Raw genomic sequence first — 24,516 nt, forward strand, 5'->3', positions numbered from 1 at the left:
TTTTGGCATCAAGCAGTCATACTGCCTATAGTCTCACACTTGCAAAGAACAATTAATTCCAATGCAATATAAAATGTTCCAGGATTTAAAAAAGAATTACCCAATTTATTTTATAAAGCTAAAATAAACGACAGCAAACCCCAACATGACCAGCACAGAAAAGGAAAATATGAAAACAACATTTATTTTGGAGAGACTTCTAGCATTACATAGCCAAATTAAGTACGCAGGTGCCCTCTGACTCAGAAATTCCACTGTTGAGCACATATCCTGGAAACATTCCCAGGCAGGCTCAAGAGGGAAATGTACATGATGGATCATTGCAGCATGATGGTGGCAAGGAGATGGCATCACTGGGAGAGTAAATGGGTAAAATGTGGTGCAGGCACACCACAGAGTATTTTGCTGAGGGTAGAAGCAATTAGTTGGACATAATTAGAGCAGTAGAAATTGATTTTAAAATATGGTACATAGTGAAAAACACAAGAAACAGAACAATATAAAATATAACTTAACAAACAATATGGCAAATCAGTAATATAAGCTTTTCAAAGACACATTCAAATAGAAATAAACATACTCATTAAAAGTATTGCTGATTGGAGACAATGGGACTAGGATATAAAATAAAGGAAATAAATAAATGCATGGCTGCATTCCAATTTCCATAGTCCCGAGTCCCTTTTGCCTTCATGGGTCCTTTCCTCCATTAGAAAAGTATTTAAAAATCATATTTTACAACTGTGTTGGTATAAAGATAAATATATTAATATTATGTATTAAAACATTTTATCTGGGCCAGGGATGGTGACTCACACCTGTAATCACAACACTTTGGGAGGCCAAGGCAGGAGGATTGCTTGAGGCTGGAAGTTCAAGACCAGCCTAGGCAACATAGTGAGACCCTGTCTCTATTTAAAAAAAAAAAAATTTCTTTGCCTTAAAAGTACATTTTTACTTCTGACTTACAAGAAATTAAAACACTTTCCTGGGCCCCTAAATGTATCATGAGCCCTAAGATACTGTGCTTTCTGTGCCTGATGTGACTCTGAATAAATGAATGAATGAATGACAATGGGTCCTTGTAGGAACCACTGATAATCGTGTGTCAGGAACTAAGAAGTATGATTCATTCAGTGCTCTGCATTTTAGGTCCAAAAACCTTTACAGAAACAGCAGTTCCTTAAGTGCATTGAAGAACTCTGACTTATGAAAGAAGGATATTACTAAGACTTATGAAAAAAAAAGGATGGTTTCCCAAAAATGTATTCCATGTGGAAAATGCTGAGTTAAACAAAGCTAAGCAGGTTTTTATATCTCACGATCTGTCAGAATCTTTACTATATAGTGTAATATAAGTTATGAATCCCCAAGGAGGTGGGCAGGGAAGTTAACAGGCAGGGTTTCCCAAAGCCATTTGACAGTGACATTCTTCTGCTTTGATGGTAGAGGCACTGAGTGCTGAGAACTCCCTGAGAAGCTTGACCTAGGTCAGTCCCTGCCCCAGGCTCAGGCAGGTGAATTCACTCACAGCTGTCTGAGCCTGGACCCCCATCTGCCCTGCCTGCCCAAGCAGAGCTGTGCTTCCACTCAAGCTAGCAGACTGTGGCTCTTTCAACCTCTAGGTTGCAGGACAGTCTCTGGGAAGCACTGTGGCCCATGTCAGGACGAAGCCAGAGATTGTGGGTATGGTTTAATTTACAACCTCTGAATACTTAGACATAAAGTATGCAGGCTTTCATTTGTACAATCCACTTCCTTGTCTTTTTCAGTTTTAGAGGCTGCCTGCATTCCTTGGCTTGTGGCCCCTTCCTCACATCACTCCAACCTCTTGCTTCTGGGGCCACATCTTCTGCTACTGCCTTTGACTTTATTCCCTCCTTCTTGTAAGGACCCTCGTGATTACATTGGGTCCACCTGGAAAATCCAGATAGTCTCCCTATTTCAATATCCTTAATGTAATCACACCAGCAAAGATCTTTTTACCACGTAAGGAAACATATTCACTGGTTCCCAGGATTACGAGGTGGATATCTTTGGGGGTCATTGTTCTAACAATCCTTGAGAGATTTCATTGAGCAGAGCTCCACCTGCTAAGCTGCATTAGACATGCAGTGAGAAAAAAAAATTAGGGGTGCATTGACTCACTGAGATTTAGGAGGTTGTCTATTACTACAGCAGAATTTAGCACACATTTATACCTCATTTCATTTTTGCCTCCTGTTTATATTTTGCAATAACTCTATGCATTAAGTATGACTTTTTTAAATAAAGTACACTTTTAAAATAATATACTAGGAATAATCAATCTATGAGCAAACCAAAGGGTGTTTTTGTTCTTGAAAAAAGTAACTTTAGATCTGTAGACTTAAAAATAAATATTGCCCACATTTAATATCCTAACAAAATTCTTCCCTGACTCTGAAAAATTCCCTTTGGTCCAAAAAAACTAACAGGTGGCCGGGCACAGTTGCTCATGCCTGTAGTCCCAGCACTTCAGGAGGCCGAGGCGGGCAGATCACGAGGTCAGGAGGTGGAGACCATCCTGGCCAACATAGTGAAACCCCATCTCTACTAAAAATAAAAAAAAAATTAGCTGGGCGTGGTAGTGCCTGCCTGTAATCCCAGCTACTCCGGAGGCTGAGGCAAGAGAATCGCTTGAACCCAGGAGGCGGAGGTTGCAGTGAGCTGAGATTGCACCACTGTACTCCAGCCTGGCGATATAGCGAGACTTCGTCTCAAAAAAACAAAACAAAACAAACAAAAAAACACAACTAATAGGTTAGCAATGTTGATTTACTTAGATGCTGAACCAGGTGAAAGTAACAAAGAAAACAAACTTGATTGGAAGATTGTTAAATCTAGTCCTGTTTTTCCTAGAAGTTGAGGGGTGAGGATGGAGGGAGTTTTTCCTGATAATGGAAATGCAAATACATTTATCTGACTTTCTAAAGCACAACCCTTTCCCTAGTTCATGTAATCGTGTGTTATAGGTCATAAAACATAGAGTGAGAAATGTTTTACAGTCTTGAATTACAGAATCCAAGCTGCGCCACCACCCACATGTCTTCTTCATAAGTTGGATGGACTTCTGGACATGTCAGTCTCAGTACAAATCAGTGGTCACCAGCTTTTTGATTGTGCCCCTCTAATCAGCAAAACATGTTCAGCCCATACTTCCACTATGTATACTTACCAATGTATTACAAGCATTACAATACATGCACAAAAAAGACACTAAAAGATGATATAAAAGTGAGATAAATAATATTATTATTTATTCATTTTGGGGGGGTAGGAAGCAGGTTTTATTGGTGGGTGTGAATAAGGAGGGGCAAACCAGTGGGAGCCCCCATAAGTACAGGGCCTGCCACTTGTCCAGGGGGCCATGACTGGGGAGTGTTTGACCCGATAGCTGTCTAGGATGAGCTGCTTCACAGTTACCATGTCTTCAAATTCATCCACATTAATCTTGATAAAACCTTGCTTCTTTGAAATATGGATCTTCTAGCAGCTAGGGAACTTGAACTTGGTCCTGTGTGGGGTCTTAATCACATACTCCTTGTTCTGCAGCTTGGTGCAGATGAACATTAATGACTTGGCCAATGTGGACCTTTCCTCCCATGCCCTGGGGCTTTCAAAGGCACCCTGCATACCTGTCTAGAGCCTAGACTGGAAACATCATCAGGTCAGGGACATGAATATCCATTGGAAAGGGCTGTCTCCAAGGCTCCTTAGGGCAATGCATACAACATACAAGCAACAGGGTGCACACACTACTGAGAAGGCTGCTCTTCACAGCCATGGCACACCGGGCCCTTACAAGGAAAGGAACATGATCGGCTTAACTGACTATAGGAAATAATATTTTTAAATATCTTTCTAATCATGGCAGCATCATGCTACAATCATTAATATTTCAAGGCAAAATATGCCCTTAAGTTGCGGTTCCTCATTAATGATAATGGATGTGAATACAACCTGCAAGCCATCTCCTTGATAATTTTGACTGACTAAATAAGTTTGTCAGACTTTTCCTCACATCTCATTTGACCCTTACTGTTTTTGCCTTTCAATGTGGGTATCAAAGAGTTTTTTCTAGGAGTAGCACTGTCTGCTCTATCTTTTTGTTGTTGCTGTTGTAGTCGTTTATTTGTTTGTACTCATCCTATTGTTTTCACCTAAATCCATGGTTTCTTTGCAGGAAATCTTTTTGAGTCATTTGTCTGTTTTTATAAGAGTTAATTTAATTAAAATTAGAGACTATTGTCTAAAAAACAGTTATGACAATATAGCTGACCATACATAAACTGTAATGCATCACACTGTGCTGAAAGAAAGAGTGAGGAAACCACCATCAACCCATCTTTTCTGGAACTCCCACTCTTCCCTCGGGTGCCTCCGTGTTGGTACAACCACCACACAAAGCCAGGTAACATCTGGATAAAGGGAGGGTGCCATTGTCGATCCATATATTGACTTTCATAATGCTTCTGGGAAGCATGTGCCATACTCTGTAGAACTCTAATATAAGTAGCTGAGGCCAGGCGCAGTGGCTCACGCCTGTAATCTCATCTGTTTGGGAGGCTGAAACAGGTGGATCGCTTGAGTCCAGGAGTTTGAGCCCAGCCTGGGTGACATGGTTTTCATGTTGATGGGGGTTTCATGTAGAAACTCCATCTCTACAAAAAAAAAAAAAAAATAGCTGGGCATAGTGGCGCACGCCTGTAGTCCCAGCTCCTCAGGAGGCAGAAGCAAGAGGATCACTTCAGCCTGGGAGGTCCAGGCTGCAGTGAGCTGTGATTGTGCCACTGCACTCCAGCCTGGGCAACAGAACAAGAACCTGTTTCCAAAAAAATAAAATAAAGTAAGAAGAAAGAAAAAAATAAGTATCTGAAATGCAAGTTTCTAAAGAGGCTTTTACATGAGCAATCAGTTTAGGTATGTGGCAAAAGACACAGTTTAGGTATGTGGCAAAATCTATTCTAATAATGTTGCCATTACAAAACAAATTACAAAGAAACTGAAGCCAGAAAGCCTAATCCCATAGATGGTTTTTGGAAACTGGGACCAGAAACCAGATAGTCTGAGTCTCGGGCCAACACACTTTCCGTTACACCATGAGATTATGAATGAGTGAACTTAGAAATTTCATGACCGAATTAAGTCCTCCTGGCCTCCCTTCAGCATGCTGTGCCCTGTGATGAGGGGGAAAGATGCAAGCCAAGAACAGGGAGAAGCCAGGAGGCAACAGGTCCAGCCCTGGATGAGGATTTTTAGTTCCCTCCAAGATAATTATAAAGAAAAGATATTTATTTATAAGAAAACATTGAAAGAATACAAGAAACTACTAGAAGTGGTTACCTTTAGGAGTAGGGTGAGGGTGGCAGGAAGGTAGTGGACAAAAATAGGGCTGGGGACCAGACTTCACAGTGCATACCTTATATATAGCTCTAATTTCTTTTTTCTTTTTCTTTTTTTTTTTTTTAGAGGGAATCTTGCTCTGTTGCCCAGGCTGGAGTGCAGTGGTACAATCTCCACTCACTACAACCTCCACTTCCAGGGTTCAAGCAACTCTCCCATTTCAACCTCCTGAGTAGCTGGGATTACAGGTGTACTCCACCATGTCTGGCTAATTTTTGTATTTTTAGTAGAGATGGGGTTTCACCATGTTGGCCAGGCTTATCTAGAACTCCTGAACTCAAGTGATCCACCCGCCTCATCCCCTCAAATTGCAGGGATTTCATGCGTGAGCCCCTGCACCCAGCCTAGGTCTGATTTTTGAGCCAGGCTAGTGTATTACCTATAGAAAGGTATTTATAAAGGTCATGGTTTGCCTCCCATTGTATCTCTAGCTGTATGTCTCACTGAAAAGGATATTCAGATAGAAGAACCTTTAGAAGGTTCTTCTGAAAAGAGTTATGCGTGCCTTCTCTACCAGAAGTTCAAGGATATTATTAATATGGTTTGGATTTGTGTCCCTGCCCAAATCTCATGTCGAATTGTAATCCCCAATGTTGGAGGAGGGACGTAATGGGAGGTGATTGGATCATGGAGGCAGCTTCCCCTATGCTGTTCTTGTGATCGTGAGTTCTCCCAATTTCTGGTTGTTTAAAAGCATGTAGCCCTTTCCCCTTCACTCTCTTTTCCTCCTGCTCCAGCCATGAGGATGTGCTGGCTTCCCCTTAGCCTTCTGCCAGATTGTAATGTTTCTGAGGCCTCTCAAGCCATGCAGGATCATGAGCCAATTAAACTTCTTTTCTTCATAAATTACCCAGTCTCAGGTATTCCTTTATAGCAGTGTGAGAATTGACTAATATATTATATTCAGGGCTACATTGATTATATTGATATATATTGATTATATTCAAGAACAGCCAGCCAGGAAGATGTCTGATGTGGCGACCTGTAAGAAATGATAAAATGTTCCTGGAAACGTAATAATATGAAGGCAATTATAGTTCCCTCCTGTACTGGTAGAGTTCAATCAGGGAAGCAAGACCATTACGAGCACTATGGGGTAAGTTATTTACTATGGAGTTAAACTTTCCACAATCTGGGGAAAAGCTGAGGAAGAAAGGTCTGAAAAGCACCAGAAAAAAGTCACTAATCAACCCTGGAGCTGGTGAACAAGTCGAGGCTTGCTGGATATGAGGTGCCAACTGACTGCTGGAGGGCAGCCATGAAGGCGCTGGCATACAAGTCTATGGAAGGCTCTTTGTGGCTTCCACCTCTGTGAGTTCACAGCAGAGCATCTTATGGTGGGCCTGGTTCATGGCTGATCAGTAGGGCCAGCAGTCAGGAAGAGCTGGACATTGAGTGGGAAAAATTGAAGACAAGGTGGCACCCACAGGCACTGTTTTGGTTTTGTTGTTGTTATTGTTGTTGTTGTTTTGAGACGGAGTTTCGCTCTTGTCACCAGGCTGGAGTGCAATGGTATGATCTTGGCTCACGGCAACATCTGCCTCCCGTGTTCAAGCAATTCTAGTGCCTCAGCCTCTGAAGTAGCTGGGATTACAGGCGCCTTGCCTCGGCCTCCCAAAGTGCTGGGATTACAGGCGTGAGCCACCTCTTCCGGCCCCCACAAGCACTGTTAACCACACCTACCAATCATGGCCTTCAAAGTGCAATGGCTGCTGCGTCATTCCTGATCTCAAATTTCACACAAGGCACTCACTTCAAAATTGGAATGATATAGAGAACATTAGCATGGCCCCCGCATGCGGTGATGCACAAATTTATGAAGCATTCCATATTTTCAGCTTCCTTTTAATATCATGCGGTTATTTAGGTAATAAGAAATACTAAGTAATTAGCTTTAGATTTTGTAATTTTCTCCCTGAGTTTCCGCTAGATCTTTACATTCTAGTAGTCAATGTATTTTCAGTGAAATGTAAAAATATTCCTGTTCTCTTTGATCAGTATTAATTTCTTGAAATCATATTGTCACTTGAATCCTGTAGCTGTCATTCATCTCTTTTATAAGCAACATTTGATTTTTGATGTGTGTAGACCAGCTCTTCTTCATTTTTTCATCACATTTTCAAGATGTGATTTTACATTTCTGCATCTTAAAAACAGTTTGGTCAAAATTCTAGATACATGCTACTAATTTATGTACCTACACATGTGACCTTTGTGAACAGAAATTGCCATGTCCAATCTGTGTTTATACACAATTTTCTGGTTATATACTCCTTAGATCTGTGGATTCAAGTTACTGAAGTGAATACCATTAAAATCCTAGGCCATGTTAATTGATTATACATGTTTAGAATGTTAAACAAACAGGCCAGGCCCAGTGGCCTGTAATCCCAGCAACTTGGGAGGCCAAGGCAAGCAAATCGCTTGAGGCCAGGAGTTCGAGGCCAGCCAGACCAACATGGTGAAACACCATCTCCATTAAAAATACAAAAAATAGTTGGATGTGGTAGCACGCGTGCCTATAATCCCAGCTACTTGGGTGGCATGGAGGTTGCAGTGAGCGGAGATCATGCCACTGCACTCCAGCGTGGGTGACAAACAAACAAAATCACACAAGTTTCTCTTGTGGCAACTATAAGTTTGAACCATACAAGGTATCTCTGTATCTAAGTTATCTGGGAAATGTAATTCCAATTTAGCTACCTTGACATTGTACAAAGTCCCCATGGCCCCTCACAGGGACAAATGCAGTGTGGCTAAAAGCAACTTTGATAAGCTGCTTGGGATAGAGTGTAAGACATTCAAGACTCCAGCTCCAGCTTCAATTAACAATGACTACGCTTCCTTCTAAGGATGTGGGGCTGTCTGCCTTCACGGCTTCGGCTCTATGGGTGAAATATGTAGGTTTGGAGCTAGACCTGAATTGCTGAGGACTGTGGAGGAGAGGCAGCAAGGTGCCCCCAGCAGCTCAATGTTGCTTTTGCTGGCAGAGGGCTCAGCTTTGCTAGAAATAAACCTAGAATCATTTGCAGAAAATAAACTTAGAGGCTGGGTGTGGTGGCTCACACCTGTAATCCCAGCACTTTGGGAGGCCAGGGTGGGTGGATCACCTGAGGTCAGGAGTTCGAGACTAGACTGACCAACATGGTAAAACCCCGTCTGTACTAAAAATACAAAAATGAGCCAGGCATGGTGGTGGGTACCTGTAATCTCAGCTACTTGGGAGGCTGAGACAGGAGAATCACTTGAATCCAGAAGGCAGAGGTTGCTGGCAGGTAGAGGTTGCAGTGAGCCGAGAATCATGCCACTGCACTCTAGCCTGAGCAACGGAGTAAGACTCTGTCTCAAGAAAAAAATAAAAGTCAGAGTTTAGCAAGCTATAGAGGCACCAGCATGCCCCCATTGTGTAGTTTTTCTTTAACATTTTTCAGATGCACAAGTATAGACTGAAAACACTCCAGCCCTCGTCATGGCTAAGCTTCTGTTCCTGGAATGTAGCCAGATGGACTCATTAAATTCAGATTTGAATCTTCTGGAACTATGACTTGAAATGTCTACAAGTCCCTAGAAGAAGCAGCTTCATCTCCTGTAGTGTGTACTGCTATGTCCTGCCCCGATTCCCTTCCCCAGGCCACCTCCAGCTACTGCCAGTAACTCACAACTGCCCCTGCTAATGAGAACTGCCCTTGGCCAATGGGAGCCACCTCCCCCAAGAGACCCCTGCCAATGACTGGCTGATGTGTGGAAACAAGAAGCCAATCCATTTGTCTCAAGGGGGAACTCACTGTGGTGCAGTCCACACTCCAGTGCTCCCCCTGGGGCTAGGCTGTACCTGCCGGGGCCACATCCTTACTTAGCTCTTCTGCTCTCTCTTCCTTTCTTCCCTCGTTTTTTCCTGAGAACACATCCTCAGGAAATCAATGGTATTTGAATTCCTGTCTTAGGTTCTACTTCTAAGGAGTCCCAATCTACTATCCCTCTCTATTGTATTCTCCTCCCCAGCCACACTGCCCACTTGCCAGTCCTAGAAGCGAGGCATGTGCCAACCTCAGGGCCTTTGCACTTGCCATTCCTTCTGCCTGGCAAAGCTTTCCACCAAATATCTGAGTGGCTGACTCCCTCAGCTCCTTCAGATCTTTACTTAAATGCCAGCTTTTCATCAAGATCTTGTTTTGGATGTTTTTTTAACAACCCATTTAAAACTACAAACCCATCCAACACTCCTTTATCCCTTTCTTGTTCTTGTACCATTTAGTATAATAACAGCAAGTACTTATGTTGTGCTTAAAGTGTGCCGGTCACAGTTCTAAGTGTTTAACACTGATTAAATGTAATCCTCACGAAAAATCTCAAAAGATTTTATTAACCCAAATTTACTGATGAGGAAACCGAGGCACAGAGAGGTTAAGAACTTCCTCGAAGGCCATAAAGCTTGTAAGTGATGGTGCCAGGCTTTGACCCCAGGCTGTCTGGCTCCAACACTGTGTCACTACACTGCACTATCACATTCACTGACTTTATTTATTTATTTGCTTATTTACTTATTTGTGTTGATTAATGTGTATCTCCTTCCACTAAAATACAAGCTCCTTGAGGATACAGATTTTTGTCTTCTTGGTCCACTGCTGTGTCCCACAGCACCTAGAGAAGTCTGGGTACCATACTCAGCCCTCAAATATTTATTAAACTGTGTACCTTCTGTGTCCTGAAGCCCTTCTTCTTTCTGGATTCAAGAGAGAAAACAAATTATTATAAAGTAGATTGGTTCTTCTACTTTTAGCCAATGTTCAGATTGATAAAATAAGAACCTCTTCCTTCCCATCTTGATTGAGCTCTGTAACAAATTGGATGCAATATTTCATGGCTCACAGTGATAATGTTTAAATATCTGGCTTCCACTGTATAACCATGAGTGCCATGCAGCAATGTTATTGCTGGTTGAGATAACGATCTCTAGCATTCTGATTACCAGAGTTTGCAGTGATGTTGTCAAGTTTTTTTTACCAGAGACAATCGAAACTGAGAGAAGACCTGTGTAAATCTAAGCAGAAAGTTCATGGCCAAAGTCATTTATTCACACAGTCTAGTACTGTTTGTTGGGACTTCAGGGAACTCCCAAAATAGCATCACATTCAAGTTCTGAACCACCTGAGAAATAGGCTCAAAAAATAAGATGCATGGAAATCAAAATATCATGTTTACTACTAAGAAAGCTGATACTGCAGAAAATGGCTTAGATTTAAGAGCCAACTGGGTTTGCTAACACTAAACCCCCAAACTAGACAAACTTGCCCATGGATGACCACAGACCTCCCCAGGGAGGGCCCTGACCCTGTAAATCTACAGCATGGAGGAGTAAAAGCAGACACATCTTTTCTACAGGTTTCCAGCTCCCACGAGGACTCAAGAGGACACATTTTACTTTCAGGTCAACAGCTCTCAAGAGGAATTGAGAGGAAAGGGCTGCCATTCTATCCAACTTCTCCTATGCACTCACTAGTTAGACAGGTCACTGCATATTCCCAAAAAACAAAGAAGAGGAGCAAAAAAGAAAGAGCAATGCTAGGCATGTCACACTTATGGATACTCCTTCAAATGAAAGGAATCGTCAATAGTGGGCATTTTATTTCACAGCAAAATGGGCAGTTGGACTACTAAAGGAACTAAAGTTACATTTTTACTTTATGAATGTGGTGTCACCAAATATCTAATAGTTAGATTCTTATGATTACTATTTTGTTTCTTAGTTATCAGAGCTAAAGCTGTATTGAAACTGTAGCATTATACAGTTAGGGGTAAAACTTCAAAGATAATCAGTCAACTGCTCTCCTTAATGCAGATGGCAAAACAGAAGGGTTTGTCCCATAACAAAAATCTAGGCAGGTCGGAACCAGAACTACATCCCTGTTTATTCTCAGCCCAAATCTTTTATCCATCCAATGGCTGTTTTCAGCTTGTTATCAAATTGTCTCTAGTGTCAAGAAAGAGAGGAAAAGGAAACCCTTCACTAACAGAAAGCAAAAACATAGCATACATGTCTATTTCACAGCCAAGATGACAGGGTGGCGCTAAGAAGATGAGGTGTTCAAGAATACAGAAATCATTTCTCTAAATGATGTAAAATAAGGGCTTCATTAGCTTTCACTGTACTTTTCATGATTTGATACCTTGCACTAAAATTTCCCGTCAGTCTAAGTTCATGTGCTGTAGCTAGCTAAGTCTCTCTGTTTTGGGAGAACTTGCTTTTTATTTTCATTGAAGTCAAGAAAACTAGATAGTTCTCTACATAAACATAAACTACAGTATCCTAATGATTTTTGAGTTATATTATTTACATATAGCTCAAACATCCTGGGCAATTTTTTAACTCCTACATATGAATCATATTGTAGCTTTTTTTTCCAATGAATGATAGAAGAAATTAGTGCTAGTCTCAGTATCTCAGAGGAGAGGGAAATCTTATTTCAAGATTCTTTCACTTTCTAGGCCAGGCACGATGGCTCATGCCTGTTATCCCAGCACTCTGGGAGGCCTAGGCGGGTGGATCACTTGAGGTCAGGAGTTCGAGACCAGCCTGGCCAACATGGTGAAGCCCCATCTCTACTACTAAAAATACAAAAATTAGCCAGACGAACCCAGGAGGCGAAGGTTGCAGTGAGCCGAGATTGTGCCACTGCACTTGAGCCTGGACGATAGAGCAAGACTCCATAAAAAATAATAATAAAAATAAAAAGATTATTTCACTTTCTATAATGCAATATGTATGCATAAGAGCTTTAAAATAGGGCACAATGGCCGGGCATGGTGGCTCATGCCTGTAATTCCAGCAGTTTGGGAGGTGGAGGAGGGTGGATCGCCTGAGGTCAGGAGTTTGAGACCAGCCTGGTCAACACGGTGAAACTCTGTCTCTACTAAAATACAAAAATTAGCCAGGTGTGGTAGTACATGCCTGTAATCCCAGCTTCTCCAGAGGTGGAGGCATGAGAATTGCTTGAACCCGGGAGGCAGAGGTTGCATCAAGCCAAGATGGTGATACTGCACTTCAGCCAGGACAACAGAGCAAGATTGTGTCTCAAAAAAATAAAATAAGGCACAAATATAAAGATCAGGAATAACTGGGTTTGAAAATTAAAATAAGGAATTCAGTAGAACTATACAGTATGATAATAGTAATGGTTTTGATTTTATATATCCATGGTTACTGCTGAAGGTATTTCATTTCTTTGTTTATCCCCATACTTTTCAATTATGAAAAGCTAGTGCTATATTTCAAATTATAGAAAGTTTACATAGATACAGAAACTAAAGATAAATCTCAACTGTTTTAAAATTTCTTATTGAACTCTTGCCTGTAACTTAATAAGTTACATCCAACCCATGAATTGAGGGTTTGATGTACCCGTGGCTGTGATGTAAGAAGATGAGGGTGCCTCTGTATGCTTGCTCTGAACTGCCAAATAGGTCAGACCATTGCAGAGACTGTCATTCACTGAGGGAAGAGAGCAATTTGGTTGCTAAAGGAGTAAAAGCCTTACCTGATGAACTACAGGCTCCACTAGCAAATACAGTCTATTTTATTATGGAAATGCACTGTGGTGTTCCTTTGTGTGCCAATTATTGCACATATCTATAACAACAACAACAACAACAACAAAGTCCAGTGGCCTGGTGATCCTGAATTGTAAAAGGTATGGCCCCATGTTTATAAAGTTTGCCTAGGATGAATGATGCTTCGAAAAGATATCAAGAAATGTGTGTGTGTGTGTGTGTGTGTGTGTGTGTGTGTGTGTGTGTGTGTGTGTGTGTATTGGGGGAATTTAAGGAAATGGTTGCTTCAAAGAGAGTGTGGGGGGTTTTTGGTTTGTTTTTTATTAGAGACAGGGTCTTACTCTGTCACCAGGCTGGAGTGCAGTGGTGCAATCACTGCAATCTCAAACTCCTGCGCTCAAGCAATCCTCCTGCCTCAGCCTCCCCAGTAGCTAGGACTACAGGCATGAGCCACCATGTGGACTAGCTTTTCTTTCTGGATGAGTCCAGATTTAGAGCCAAACTTCTACTCTCCAGGGGACTTATGATCAGCTTTGAGACCTTTGTTTCTTCTGGAAAAACAAATCAGTTTATAGGGTTAAATTTCTAAGTAGAGGGGCTAAAACACTGCCTAATAGTGGAAAAAGTATTCACCAATTCTAACCGCTAGCCTCAACTGTGTGTCAGTATTTCATAATATTCAGAGCAAAGATTTTGATGTTTTCTTCACATTACTATCTCCACACCTAGAACAGATGCTGTTGCCTAATAAATGCTCAGTAAATATTGGCTGGATGAAGAAGTCATCATTGATTCTAAATTTCAACCTCGCCTTATCACAGCTGCAGTGTGACCTTGAGCCAGTCATTTGTCCTGTCCATTTCAGTTCTCTCAAGAGAAACGAAAGCTTGAGCAGGCCCTAGGTAGTTGTGAGAAGTAGATGAGACATTTCATTTAAAGCACTTTAGCACAGTACTTGCATTCAATGTCAGATTTTAAAAATTATTTATATGTTATTTGAAATAATGTTTAGCTTTAACAAAATTATAATGTAAGCCAGGTGCAGCGACTCACGCCTGTAATCCCAGCACTTTGGGAGGCTGAGGCTGGTGGATCACGAGGTCAGGAGTTTGAGACAAGCCTGGCCAACATAGTGAAACCTCATCTCTACTAAAAATACAAAAAATCAGCCAGGTATGGTGGCATATGCCTGTAATCCCAGCTACTCGGGAGGCTGAGGCAGGAGAATCACTTGAACCCACGAGGCAGGGGTTGCATTGAGCCAAGATCACACCACTGCACTGCATCCTGGGTAATAGTGCAAAACTCCAACTCAGAAAAAAGAAAGAAAGAAAGAAATTATATTGTAGTAGCATCATAACAGATAATGTTCTAATTTCTGAAGTTGTGATTTTGGTACTGCAGACCGTATAAGATAAATGGTTCTCATAACTTTTTATGACTGTAAACTTTAACTCAGCCCTTTAGAATTTGCTCTAATACACACCATCTAATCTTGAAAATTTCAGTTCACTCTAAAATCAATTGATAATAAATTGTGCTGTTGTAACCGGCCAAAAAGTGCTTGCAACTTCTAGAGGTCAAAGAACTCCCTGTGCTTATGTAAGGGAAAGAAAGGAATAGAAAAAAATATTATTAATCTGTACTAAAAATCTAACATTGAAAAATTACATGGAGCACTAAAAGATAAAGTCGTTTGTAATTTTAATTAGAGTACAGCATTTCTCCAACTAAAAACCTAAGACACAGTTGTAAAATCATATTTACCCTCTTTCTATTTTGTTGGTGACAAAGATAAATTTTAGTCCTAAATCATCATGTATCAGATTTGCTTGAAGGAATATATTTATAAAGACGTCTTATACTGTGTTTGTTGATTTTTTAAAGGAAAAGATGGATTCTAGACCAGTATTCCTAATGAAGATGTTAAATCTTCTGCCAGAATATTCTAGATCTAGGGGTATCTTCAACTACCTATTGTTTAATCACACTTAAAACTTTAGATTTTTGATGGAGCACTAAGCCAAAAGCCCCATTACAAACAATAAGAGAAGATGCCTTTATGTCTTACCACTCTTCACCAACCCCTAAAACATGGAGTGGAACACTTCTCAATGTAGTGTAAGAGAAGACTCAAAAATGAGTCCCCAGAAATAAGGAGTTCCCATGGCTACTAGAAATGTACCAGAAAACCCAAGAAGCTGCACTGATTTTATCAGTCTATGCCAACCCTACTAGGATCATATACCTGAATAACTAAAACAAAAACAATGATAATAGGCAAGTCTTATGTATTATTATGTGCCAGGAACTGATTTAATGGCCTTGTGTGTATTAAGTCATTTATCCTCACAATCATCCTGTGTGGTAGGTCTACTAAAGATATGATTTGGCTTATCCCTACCCAAATCTCATCTTGAATTGTAGCTCCCATAATTCCTACATATTTTGGAAGGGACTGGGTAATTGAATCATGGTGGTGGTTTTCCCCCATACTGTTCTCGAAGTAGTGAATAAGTCTTGCAAGATCTGATGGTTTTATTAGGGGGAATTTCCCTGCACAAGTTCCCTCTTGTCTGCTGCCATGTAAGATGTGCCTGTCACCTTCCACCATGATTGTGTAGCCTCTCCAGCCACATGGAACTGTGAATCCATTAAACCTCTTTTTCTTTACTAATTACCCAGTCTCAGGTATATCCTTATCAGCAGCATGAAAATGGACGAATACAACGAATATACCTATCTTATGGTTGAAGAAACTGAGGCACAGAGAGGAGAAGTACTTTACCATGATCACACAGCTAGCAAAGGGAAAGACATAATCCAGATTTCATGCCCTTTCCCCACCCAAGTGCTCTCTTTACTCGTATACTATAGTAAAGCAGGCTTTGGGTTGGTTGGGTCAGCCAATAAGGATCTAACGTGTGAAATAATTCTATTCTTTCAGATTTTATTCCTTTACATTCACTTTATTTTTTTATGCTAAAATACTGTAAACTACAGACATCATGACATTTCATCCCTAAATACTTTAGTATGCAGCTCTAAAAAATAAGGACATCCTCCATAACCAAAATCAAGACTATCATGCCTAACGAGCCGTAATAATAATCTTAATGAGTTTTAATATCATTTATGACCCAAGCCATATTCCAATTTCCATAATGTTTCCCAAAATCATTTTTATAGCTATTTAAATCTGCGTAAACTGGAATCTAACCTAGGACCACATGTTATAATACATCTGATGGTTGGGTCACTTAAATTGCTTTTACTCTATAAATTCACTGTTTCTATGATGTTGATTTGCTAAGAGGCCAAGACAGTTGTTCAGTGGAATATCTCACCTTCAGGATTTGCCTGATTGCTTAATCATGGTGTTGTTTAGCTTGTTCCTACTTTTCCAGTTATTACCTGTCTTTTAAATACCCTTCTGATAGTTACAAGGTAAAGAAAATAAATCTACAACACCAAAGCTCTGAGCTATGAAAAACCGATAAATCAAACTTCACTAAAATTTAAAATGTCAAGGCCAGGCACAGTGACTCATGCCTGCCTGTAATCCTACTGCTTTGGAAGGCCCAGGCAGTAGGATCACTTGAGCCCAGGAATTTGATGCTACAGTGAGCTATAATACTGCACATCAGCCTGGGTGACAGAGCAAGACCTTATCCAAAAAAAAAGCCTGCCCTGGCATGGTGGCTCATGCCTGTAATCCCAGCACTTTGGGAGACTGAGGGGGGTGGATCATAAGGTCAGGAGATCAAGACCACTCTGGCCAAACATGGTGAAACCCCGTCTCTACTAAAAAATACAAAAAAATTACCTAGGCATGCTGAGGCATGCCTATAATCCCAGCTACTCGTGAAGCTGAGGCGGAGAATGGCTTGAACCAGGAAGTCGGAGGTTTCAGTGAGCCAAGATTGTGCCACTGCACTCCAGCCTGGCAACAGAGCAAGACTCCCTCTAAAACAAAACAAAACAAAACAAAACCAACCTATTCTACAGAAGACATTGGCAAGAAAATGAAAAGACAAGCCACAAACTGGGAGAAAATATTTGCAAGACAATCTGATGAAAGACTACTTTAAAAATATACAAAGAACTCTTAAAACTTAACAAGAAGAAAACAACTCAATTAAAAAATGGACTAAAGACCCTAACAGATACCTTACCAAAGATGATATGTAGATGACATCTTTGTGTATGTGTGTATATATATATATATACACAAACAAATATATATACAAATCTTTGTGTGTGTGTGTATATACACACACACACATATATACACACACACATATATATATAAAGATACTGAACTTCATATGTTTTCAGGGAATTGCAAATCAAAAGAACAAATGAGCTATCACTATACACCTATTAGGATGGCCAAAATCTAGAACACTGACAACACCAAATGCTGGTGAGGATGTGGAGTCACAGAACGTCTCATTCACTGCCGATGAAAATGCACAATAGTACGGCCACTTTGGAAAATAGTTTGGAGATTTTCTAGGAAGCTGAAGACACTCTTATTATATGATTCAGCAATCACGCTCCTTGGCATTTACCCAAAAAAGTGAAAACTTATGTTCACACAAAAACCTGCACAAGGATGTTTATAACAGTTTAATTTATAATTTCCAAAACCTGGAAGCAACCAAGATGTCCTTCAATAGGTGGATGGATAAATAAACTGTGGTCCAACCAGATAAGAGAATATTATTCAGCACTAAAAAGAAATGAAAAAGCACTATCAGCTCTATCAAGCCATGAAAAGACACGGAGGAAATTTAAATGCATATTAGCAAACGAAAGAAGTCAATCTCAAAAGGCTACATACTGTACAGTTCCAACTATATGACATTCTGGAAAAGGCTACAGTAAAAAGATCAGTGGTTTCGAGGGGTTGGGAGAAAGAAGGGACAAATAGGGAGAGCACAGGGGATTTTTAGGGCAGTGAAACTACTCCGTATGATTCTACAATGGTGAACCATGTCATACATTTTTCCAAAACCATAGAAGTACAACACTGTGAGTGAACTCTAATGTAGACTATGGACTCTGGCCAAAAATGTGTCAATGTAGGTCCAGTTTAGGTCCATCAGTTGTCACAAGTGTACTGTTCTGGTGAGGTATGTCGATAATGCAGGAGGCTATGCATGTTTTAGGGCAGGGTTTTATGGGATATCTCTATACCTTCTGCTAGATTTTTCTGTGAACCTAAGACTGCTCTAAAACAAAAATCTATTGAAAGCAAAAACAAAACAAACACAACAAAACCTAGATAAAAGAACGCTGAAAGAAGTCAAGGGTGAATTCTTGAGAATTCTGGTGGGGGGGAAAAGATAATAAATTGAATCTGCAGCTGGTATAGCAGCCTAGAAAAAACGTCTGAAGACTAGAGGGGAGAATGAGCAGAAACTAAGGACTAAAAGAATGTTGTTTAATTATCTCTAGATTTCATTCATTTAAGTGATCCCTGTATGAATAACCACAAGTAATTGAGACTAGAAAAAAAGTAATAGCCCAAATAACTTACATTCTGAGCAAGAATTAGGAATTGTAGATACAAGGCAGCTTTGTGACATGGATATCAATATACAAAATAAGATTTTGGGTTTTTGCCTTCAAGGCTTTATTGTTTTAGGTGGGGCTTTGTGATGCAAGTTCTCATTGGAGACTTCAATCTATTCATAGACAAAGTGTAAAGTAGCAAGGCTTAGTCACGTTAGCAACCAGCAATGTAATACTGGGGAGATATAAATTCAGTTTGTTGCTAGCTTGCAGTGATAAAAGTCTTTTGAATCCTTGTTCAAAGACAATTCATTCGCATGTGCTTTAAATGCTCAGGAAATGGCCATGGAAAACCTTTATTAAAGGTAGGCAAATAAAAAATGTTGCTATGGGATTATTAAAATAGTCTGGAGAAATTTCAGGGTACTTCCATTATTTACTGACTCACCAAATATTCTACGTGACCTACCTCAGCCAGGACCATGGACACGCTGTAGATGTGAATTTTAGTTCACTTCTTGAGGGTTTCCAAAAGGCCGTGTTCTTTTGTGTCTCTAAATAAAGTTACATTTGTTCAGAGTCCCCTTTCACTCAGGAAGTTCAATCTCAAGAATTTGATGGGGATGGAGAGCAGGAACCCTTATTCCTAGGGTCACGTGAGGGGATCTGGCACACTCTGGAACATTCTAGAAGATCCTCTGACCTCTTCTGATCACACTGAACTGGTTGACGTATTCAGTGTCAAAATCCACGTGGTACCTTGAAAGCAGTGGCCCAGTCCCAGATCTTTCGATGGCTGGGAAATTAAAGATTTAGTGAACCTTCTCTCTCAGGGGACCATGCAGCTTTTCTGCCATGAGGTCCTGCCACAGACCAGCTGTGGGAGGGAAGTGCTGGTCTCCAGTACCACAGGATCTGCACACCTCTGTCCCACTCCCAGTCTCTCAAAAAGCTTTCACAATCTTCCCTCCAGAGTTGGCCCACTTCCTCTCTCTGTTGAGGCTTCTTTTTTACAACAAAATTCTATATAGGGGTGACATTCCAGATCCCTGTTTCACACTTTGTCCCTGAACTCTTTGTTTATCCCTATAGTGCCAAAGTCATTAATCCTGAAGTTAAGGACACTTGGTGACTTTCTTGTAATGGAGAAGAGAGAATCCTTACCATTCTTTCAGGCTGCTGAAAGAGTACATAACTCAAATTAAAATCTCAATGTGGTTTTCTAGTCACAGAAGTGAAGGTAAGAAAGACAGCCCCTGCCTTCAGGTATCTACATCCTAGAATAGAGGCAAGTAAAGAGGTAATCAAAATACAGCACACAGGAGAGATTCCTGCCTCAGGAGCCAGGGAGGGAGAGTTTCCCTGGAGGAAATGGTTATGAACACTTAAACAACACTTCCTATGTGCCAGGCACTGTGCCAAGCAATTATTTATATAAAGATATGGAGTGGGGCTATAATTGAGCCCAGGTAGTCTGGGTCCCTGCTTCAATTCCTAGGCTGTAGGGATATCTTCAATGGGACCCAAAGAAAAGGCATAAGCTTGCCATGGCAGAGCATGTAGGTGCCTGGCAGAGGGTATAGGGTAGACACAGTGCGAAGATGCCCTGAGAGGCACTATGAAGAGGGAAGCTGGAATTGAACTGCCTGAAGGAGTTGCAGCTTAGGCCCCTCCCCAAGTGGACTGCCAGGATACTGAAGTTTGTTTCCCTAATGCTCAGAAAAGTGAATCAGAAAAAGTGGGCTGACTTGGGTAACAAGGGGATTCTCAAAAATTCCTATGTGAAAGCAAAGCTTCCCCCAACATTCTATCAAGATCTTGATTACTAAGCTTATTAGATTTTGATTACTAAGCCTCTCATCTAAAATGGAATTATGCACTGTAAGGAGCTAAACCTGTGGTTCTCATTTACATCCTGCTGTGAGTCATTTTCACCAGCAAATCAAATTGCTTTTCTCCCATCCTCACCATAGCCAGGTAAGAAGCTTGGTATCTAAAGAGAGGCTCAGGACAGATACCAGGACACAAAACTGACAATGCACACTTGTGATGGGGTGAACAAATTTGCCACAAAATATCACTGGCCTCTGCTTAACCACATATTCTCTCTGCTACACCAGGAACATTCTGTTTTTTGCATTCAAAGGTTTTGCATATCATGGACTACGGAAAGCAGTTTTGGAATATTAAAGTAGTAAATTTACTTTCAGAATGTCTATTATCAGCAGTTGTGAGTTAAATAAAGGATAGCCTCTGGGAGGCCTAAGCCAGCAGATCATCTGAGGTCAGGAGTTCGAGACCAGCCTGGCCAATATGGTGAAATTCCAGTCTTTACTAAAAATACAAAAATTGGCTAGGTGTGGTGGTGCACGCCTGTAGTCCCAGCTACTCTGGAGGCTAGGGCTGGAGAATTGCTTGAACCCAGGAGGCAGAGGTTGCAGTGAGCCAAGATTGCGCCACTACACTCCAGCCTGGGCAACAGAGTGAGACTCCTTCTCAAAAAAAAAGTGATAACAAAGGATAGGCCTGATGCAATGCAGACTGGAGACACAAGCAAATCAAATATTCACTCATCTTCATTCTTCAGCCTTTCCCCATGTGAGTCAAAATTATGATCACTGGGGTCTGTTTCACCTCTTGCTGAGTCTGGCATTCTGAACATCAAATCCAGATGAAGCTGAAGCAGCCAGAACTCTGGGTTGACGGCCCAAAAGCTCAAGCTGAGAACTGGCAACATGCCTCGCCCAACAGCCATGCCAGTTCATAAGGGAAAGCAGAACCTGCAGTCCATCTTTGTGTGACACCTCATTTAACCCAACTGCTCTGCTTTTGTGAGACTTGATATAATTTATTCCTCAGAGAGGGAATGAGTGACTCATGAGATCCTGTGATTCACAGAGCCTCTCACAGAGGTACGCAGATGGCAAGTTGAGCTGGAATAAGAAAAAGAATGGCAGGATGCCGAGGGCTGCTCTTGCTACCCCATGAACACCCAAGATGCCCCCGACACACATATGAAACCTCTCCACATCAGGAATCCAGCCAGATCCCCTTTTAGAGAGCAGGAAGAGGTGGTTGTGGGTGAGCTCTAGGCTCCTGCAGGCATCAATCTAGATTTCCACTTGCTTTTTTTTTTTTTTTTTTTTTTTTGAGACAGGATCTCCCTGTCACCAGGCTGGAGTGCAGTGGAGCGATCATAACTCACTGCAGCCTCAACCTCCTGGGTTTGGGCAATCCTCCTGCCTCAGCCTCCTGAGTAGCTGGGATTACAGGTGTGTGCCAATACAGCTGGCTGATTTTTAAAATTTTTTTTAGTATTTTGTACAGATAGGGTCTCATGAATGTGTTGCCCAGACTGGTCTTGAACTGCTGGCCCCACATGATTCTCCCGCCTCAGCCTCCCAAGGTGCTGGGATTACAGGTATGAGCTGCCTCATTTTGTTTTTAATCCATCCCCATCCCTCCCCTACTAGGGCTTGCTATTCTGCCAACCACACTGCACAGCACTCTCTCCTACCCCACGAAGCTGCTTGTCCAGGTCTCTCCAGGTGTCTGTAACTATCTCTTGTTATGCATCAGTCTATGTGTGTCCTCTGCCCAATAAGGCACTGGAGACATAACATATTGTAGAAGTTAAGAACATGAGCTCTGGGACCAGGCCACTGCAGTCTGAATCATGGCTGTGCCCCCTTCCAGCTATGACCTTGGCCATGTTATTTAACTTTTCTCTGCCTCATTTTTCCTACCTATAATGTTGGGATAATAGTACATATTTTTAGGGTTGCTTAAAAGGCCTTACAACTAATCTGTTAAGAAAGAAAGGAAATTGTTCAGCTCCCTCTTACAAGTGAGAACATGCGGTGTTTGGTTTTCTGTTCCTGTGTTAGTTTGCTGAGGATGATGGTTTTCAGCTTCATCCATGTCCCTGAAAGGATGTGAACTCATTCTTTTTTATGGCTCCATAGTGTTCCATGGTGTATATGTGCCACATTTTCTTAATCCAGTCTATCATTGATGGACATTTGGGTTGGCTCCAAGTCTTTGCTATTGTAAATAGTGCTGCAATAAACATATGTGTGCATGTGTCTTTATGGTAGAATGGTTTATAATCCTTTGGGTATATACCCAGTAATGGGATTGCTGGGTCAAATGATATTTCTGGTTCTAGATCCTTGAGGAGTCACCACACTGTCTCCCACAATGGTTGAACTAATTTACACTCCCACCAACAGTGTAAAAGCTTTCCTATTTTTCTGCATCCTCTCCAGCATCTGTTGTTTCCAGACTTTTTTCTTTCTTTCTTTTTTTTTTTTTTGAGATGGAGTCTCACTCTGTCACCCAGGCTGGAGTGCAGTGGTATGATCTCAGCTCATTGCAACCTCTGCCACCCAGGTTCAAGCAATTCTCCTGCCTCAGCCTCCCGAGTAGCTGGGATTACAGGCTCCTACCTCCGTGTCCTGCTAACTTTTGTATTTTTAGTGGAGACAGGGTTTCACCATCTTGATCAGGCTGGACTTGAACTCCTGACCTTCTGATCCATCTGCCTCAGCCTCCCAAAGTGTTGGGATTACAGGCATGAGCCACTGTGCCCAGCCAATGATCACCATTATAACTGGCATGAGATGGTATCTCATTGTGGTTTTGATTTGCATTTCTCTAATGACCAGCAACAATGAGCTTTTTTTCATATGTTTGTTGGTCTCATAAATGTCTTCTTTTGAGAAATGTCTGTTCATATCCTTTGTCCACTTTTTGACGGGGTTTTTTTCTTCTTGTAAATTTGCTTAAGTTCCTTGTAGATTCTGGATATTAGGCCTTTGTCAGATGGATTCATTGCAGAAATTTTCTCCCATTCTGTAGGTTGACTATTCACTCTGATAATAGTTTCTTTCGCTGAGCAGAAGCTCTTTAGTTTAATTAGATCTCATTTGTCAATTATGGCTTTTGTTGCAATTGCTTTTGGTGTTTTAGTTATGAAGTCTTTGCCAATCACTTCCACACAGGAAGGGGAACATCACACACTGGGGCCTGTTGGGGGGTGGGGGGAAAGGGGAGGCAGAGCATTAGGATAAATACCTAATGCATAAGGAGCTTAAAACCTAGATGATGAGTTGATAGATGCAGCAAACCACCATGGTACATGTACACCTATGTAACAAATCTGCATGTTCAGCACATGTATCCCAGAACTTAAAGTAAAATTAAAAATAAATAAATAAATAAATAAAACAAAATTTTAAAATGCCATTTTAATATTTAACTTTCCTATTAAACGCTTTTATCTGGAAAAACAAAAAGAAAGAAAAGAAAAAGGAAGTGAGGGAGGGAGGGGCACAAGAGGGATGGAGAGAAGGGAAAGAAAGACAGTGAGCCTCTTGAAATAAATGACCATGTATTACTCACTTTTTATTTTGTGCCTCATTAAATTCATTCATCATCATTGCCATTTGTGAGTTCATACAATATACCAGTTACTGAAGAAGATCAGTGCTTGACTGCCCTCACCATCAAGGAGCTTACAGTCAAGACAGAATGCCAATGAATGACATCAGTTGTTGTAACAGTGTGAGAACAGCCAAAGGACAGCAGGGCCACACTGCTCTGAAGCTCATCACTCTGGAGCCCAGGTTAAAATTCTACTGTCACTTCCTGGCTGCATGACTGAGTAAGTTATTAGCACCACCCATGGGACTACTGTGGAGATGTAGTTAAAAGATGAGAGCCTGGGCAACATAGCAAAACCCTGTCTCTACAAAATAAATAAATAAATAAATAGCTGGTGTGGTGGTGCATGCTGGTAGTCTCATCTACATAGGAGACTGAGGCAGGAGGATTGCTTCAGCCTGGAAGTAGAAGCTGCAGTGAGCCAGGATTACATCACTGCACTCCAGCCTGGGCAACAGAGAGAGACCCTGCAAAAAGAAAGGGAAGGGATGGGAAGGGAAGGGAAGGGAAGGGAAGGGCAGGGAAGGGAAGGGAAGGAAAGGGAAGGGAAGGGAAGGGAAGGTAAAGGAAGGGAATGGA

At 41.3% G+C, this 24,516-nt stretch overlaps 1 protein-coding gene, 1 non-coding gene and 1 pseudogene across 2 annotated transcripts in view; 2 read left to right on the top strand and 1 right to left on the bottom strand.

The window, feature by feature from the left end:
• The window catches only part of OCIAD2 (OCIA domain containing 2), a 1,147,735-nt gene that overhangs the window by 1,102,325 nt on the left and 20,894 nt on the right, over positions 1 to 24,516 (top strand). The window lies entirely within an intron of this gene.
• LOC126955853 (uncharacterized) lies at positions 3,717 to 3,858 on the bottom strand (annotated as a pseudogene).
• LOC126955821 (U6 spliceosomal RNA) lies at positions 7,158 to 7,260 on the top strand. The gene has a single exon (XR_007726112.1). It is a non-coding gene; the product is annotated as a U6 spliceosomal RNA (small nuclear RNA).

The sequence above is a fragment of the Macaca thibetana genome, chromosome 5 (genome assembly GCF_024542745.1).
Source record: "Macaca thibetana thibetana isolate TM-01 chromosome 5, ASM2454274v1, whole genome shotgun sequence".
NCBI lineage: Eukaryota > Metazoa > Chordata > Mammalia > Primates > Cercopithecidae > Macaca > Macaca thibetana.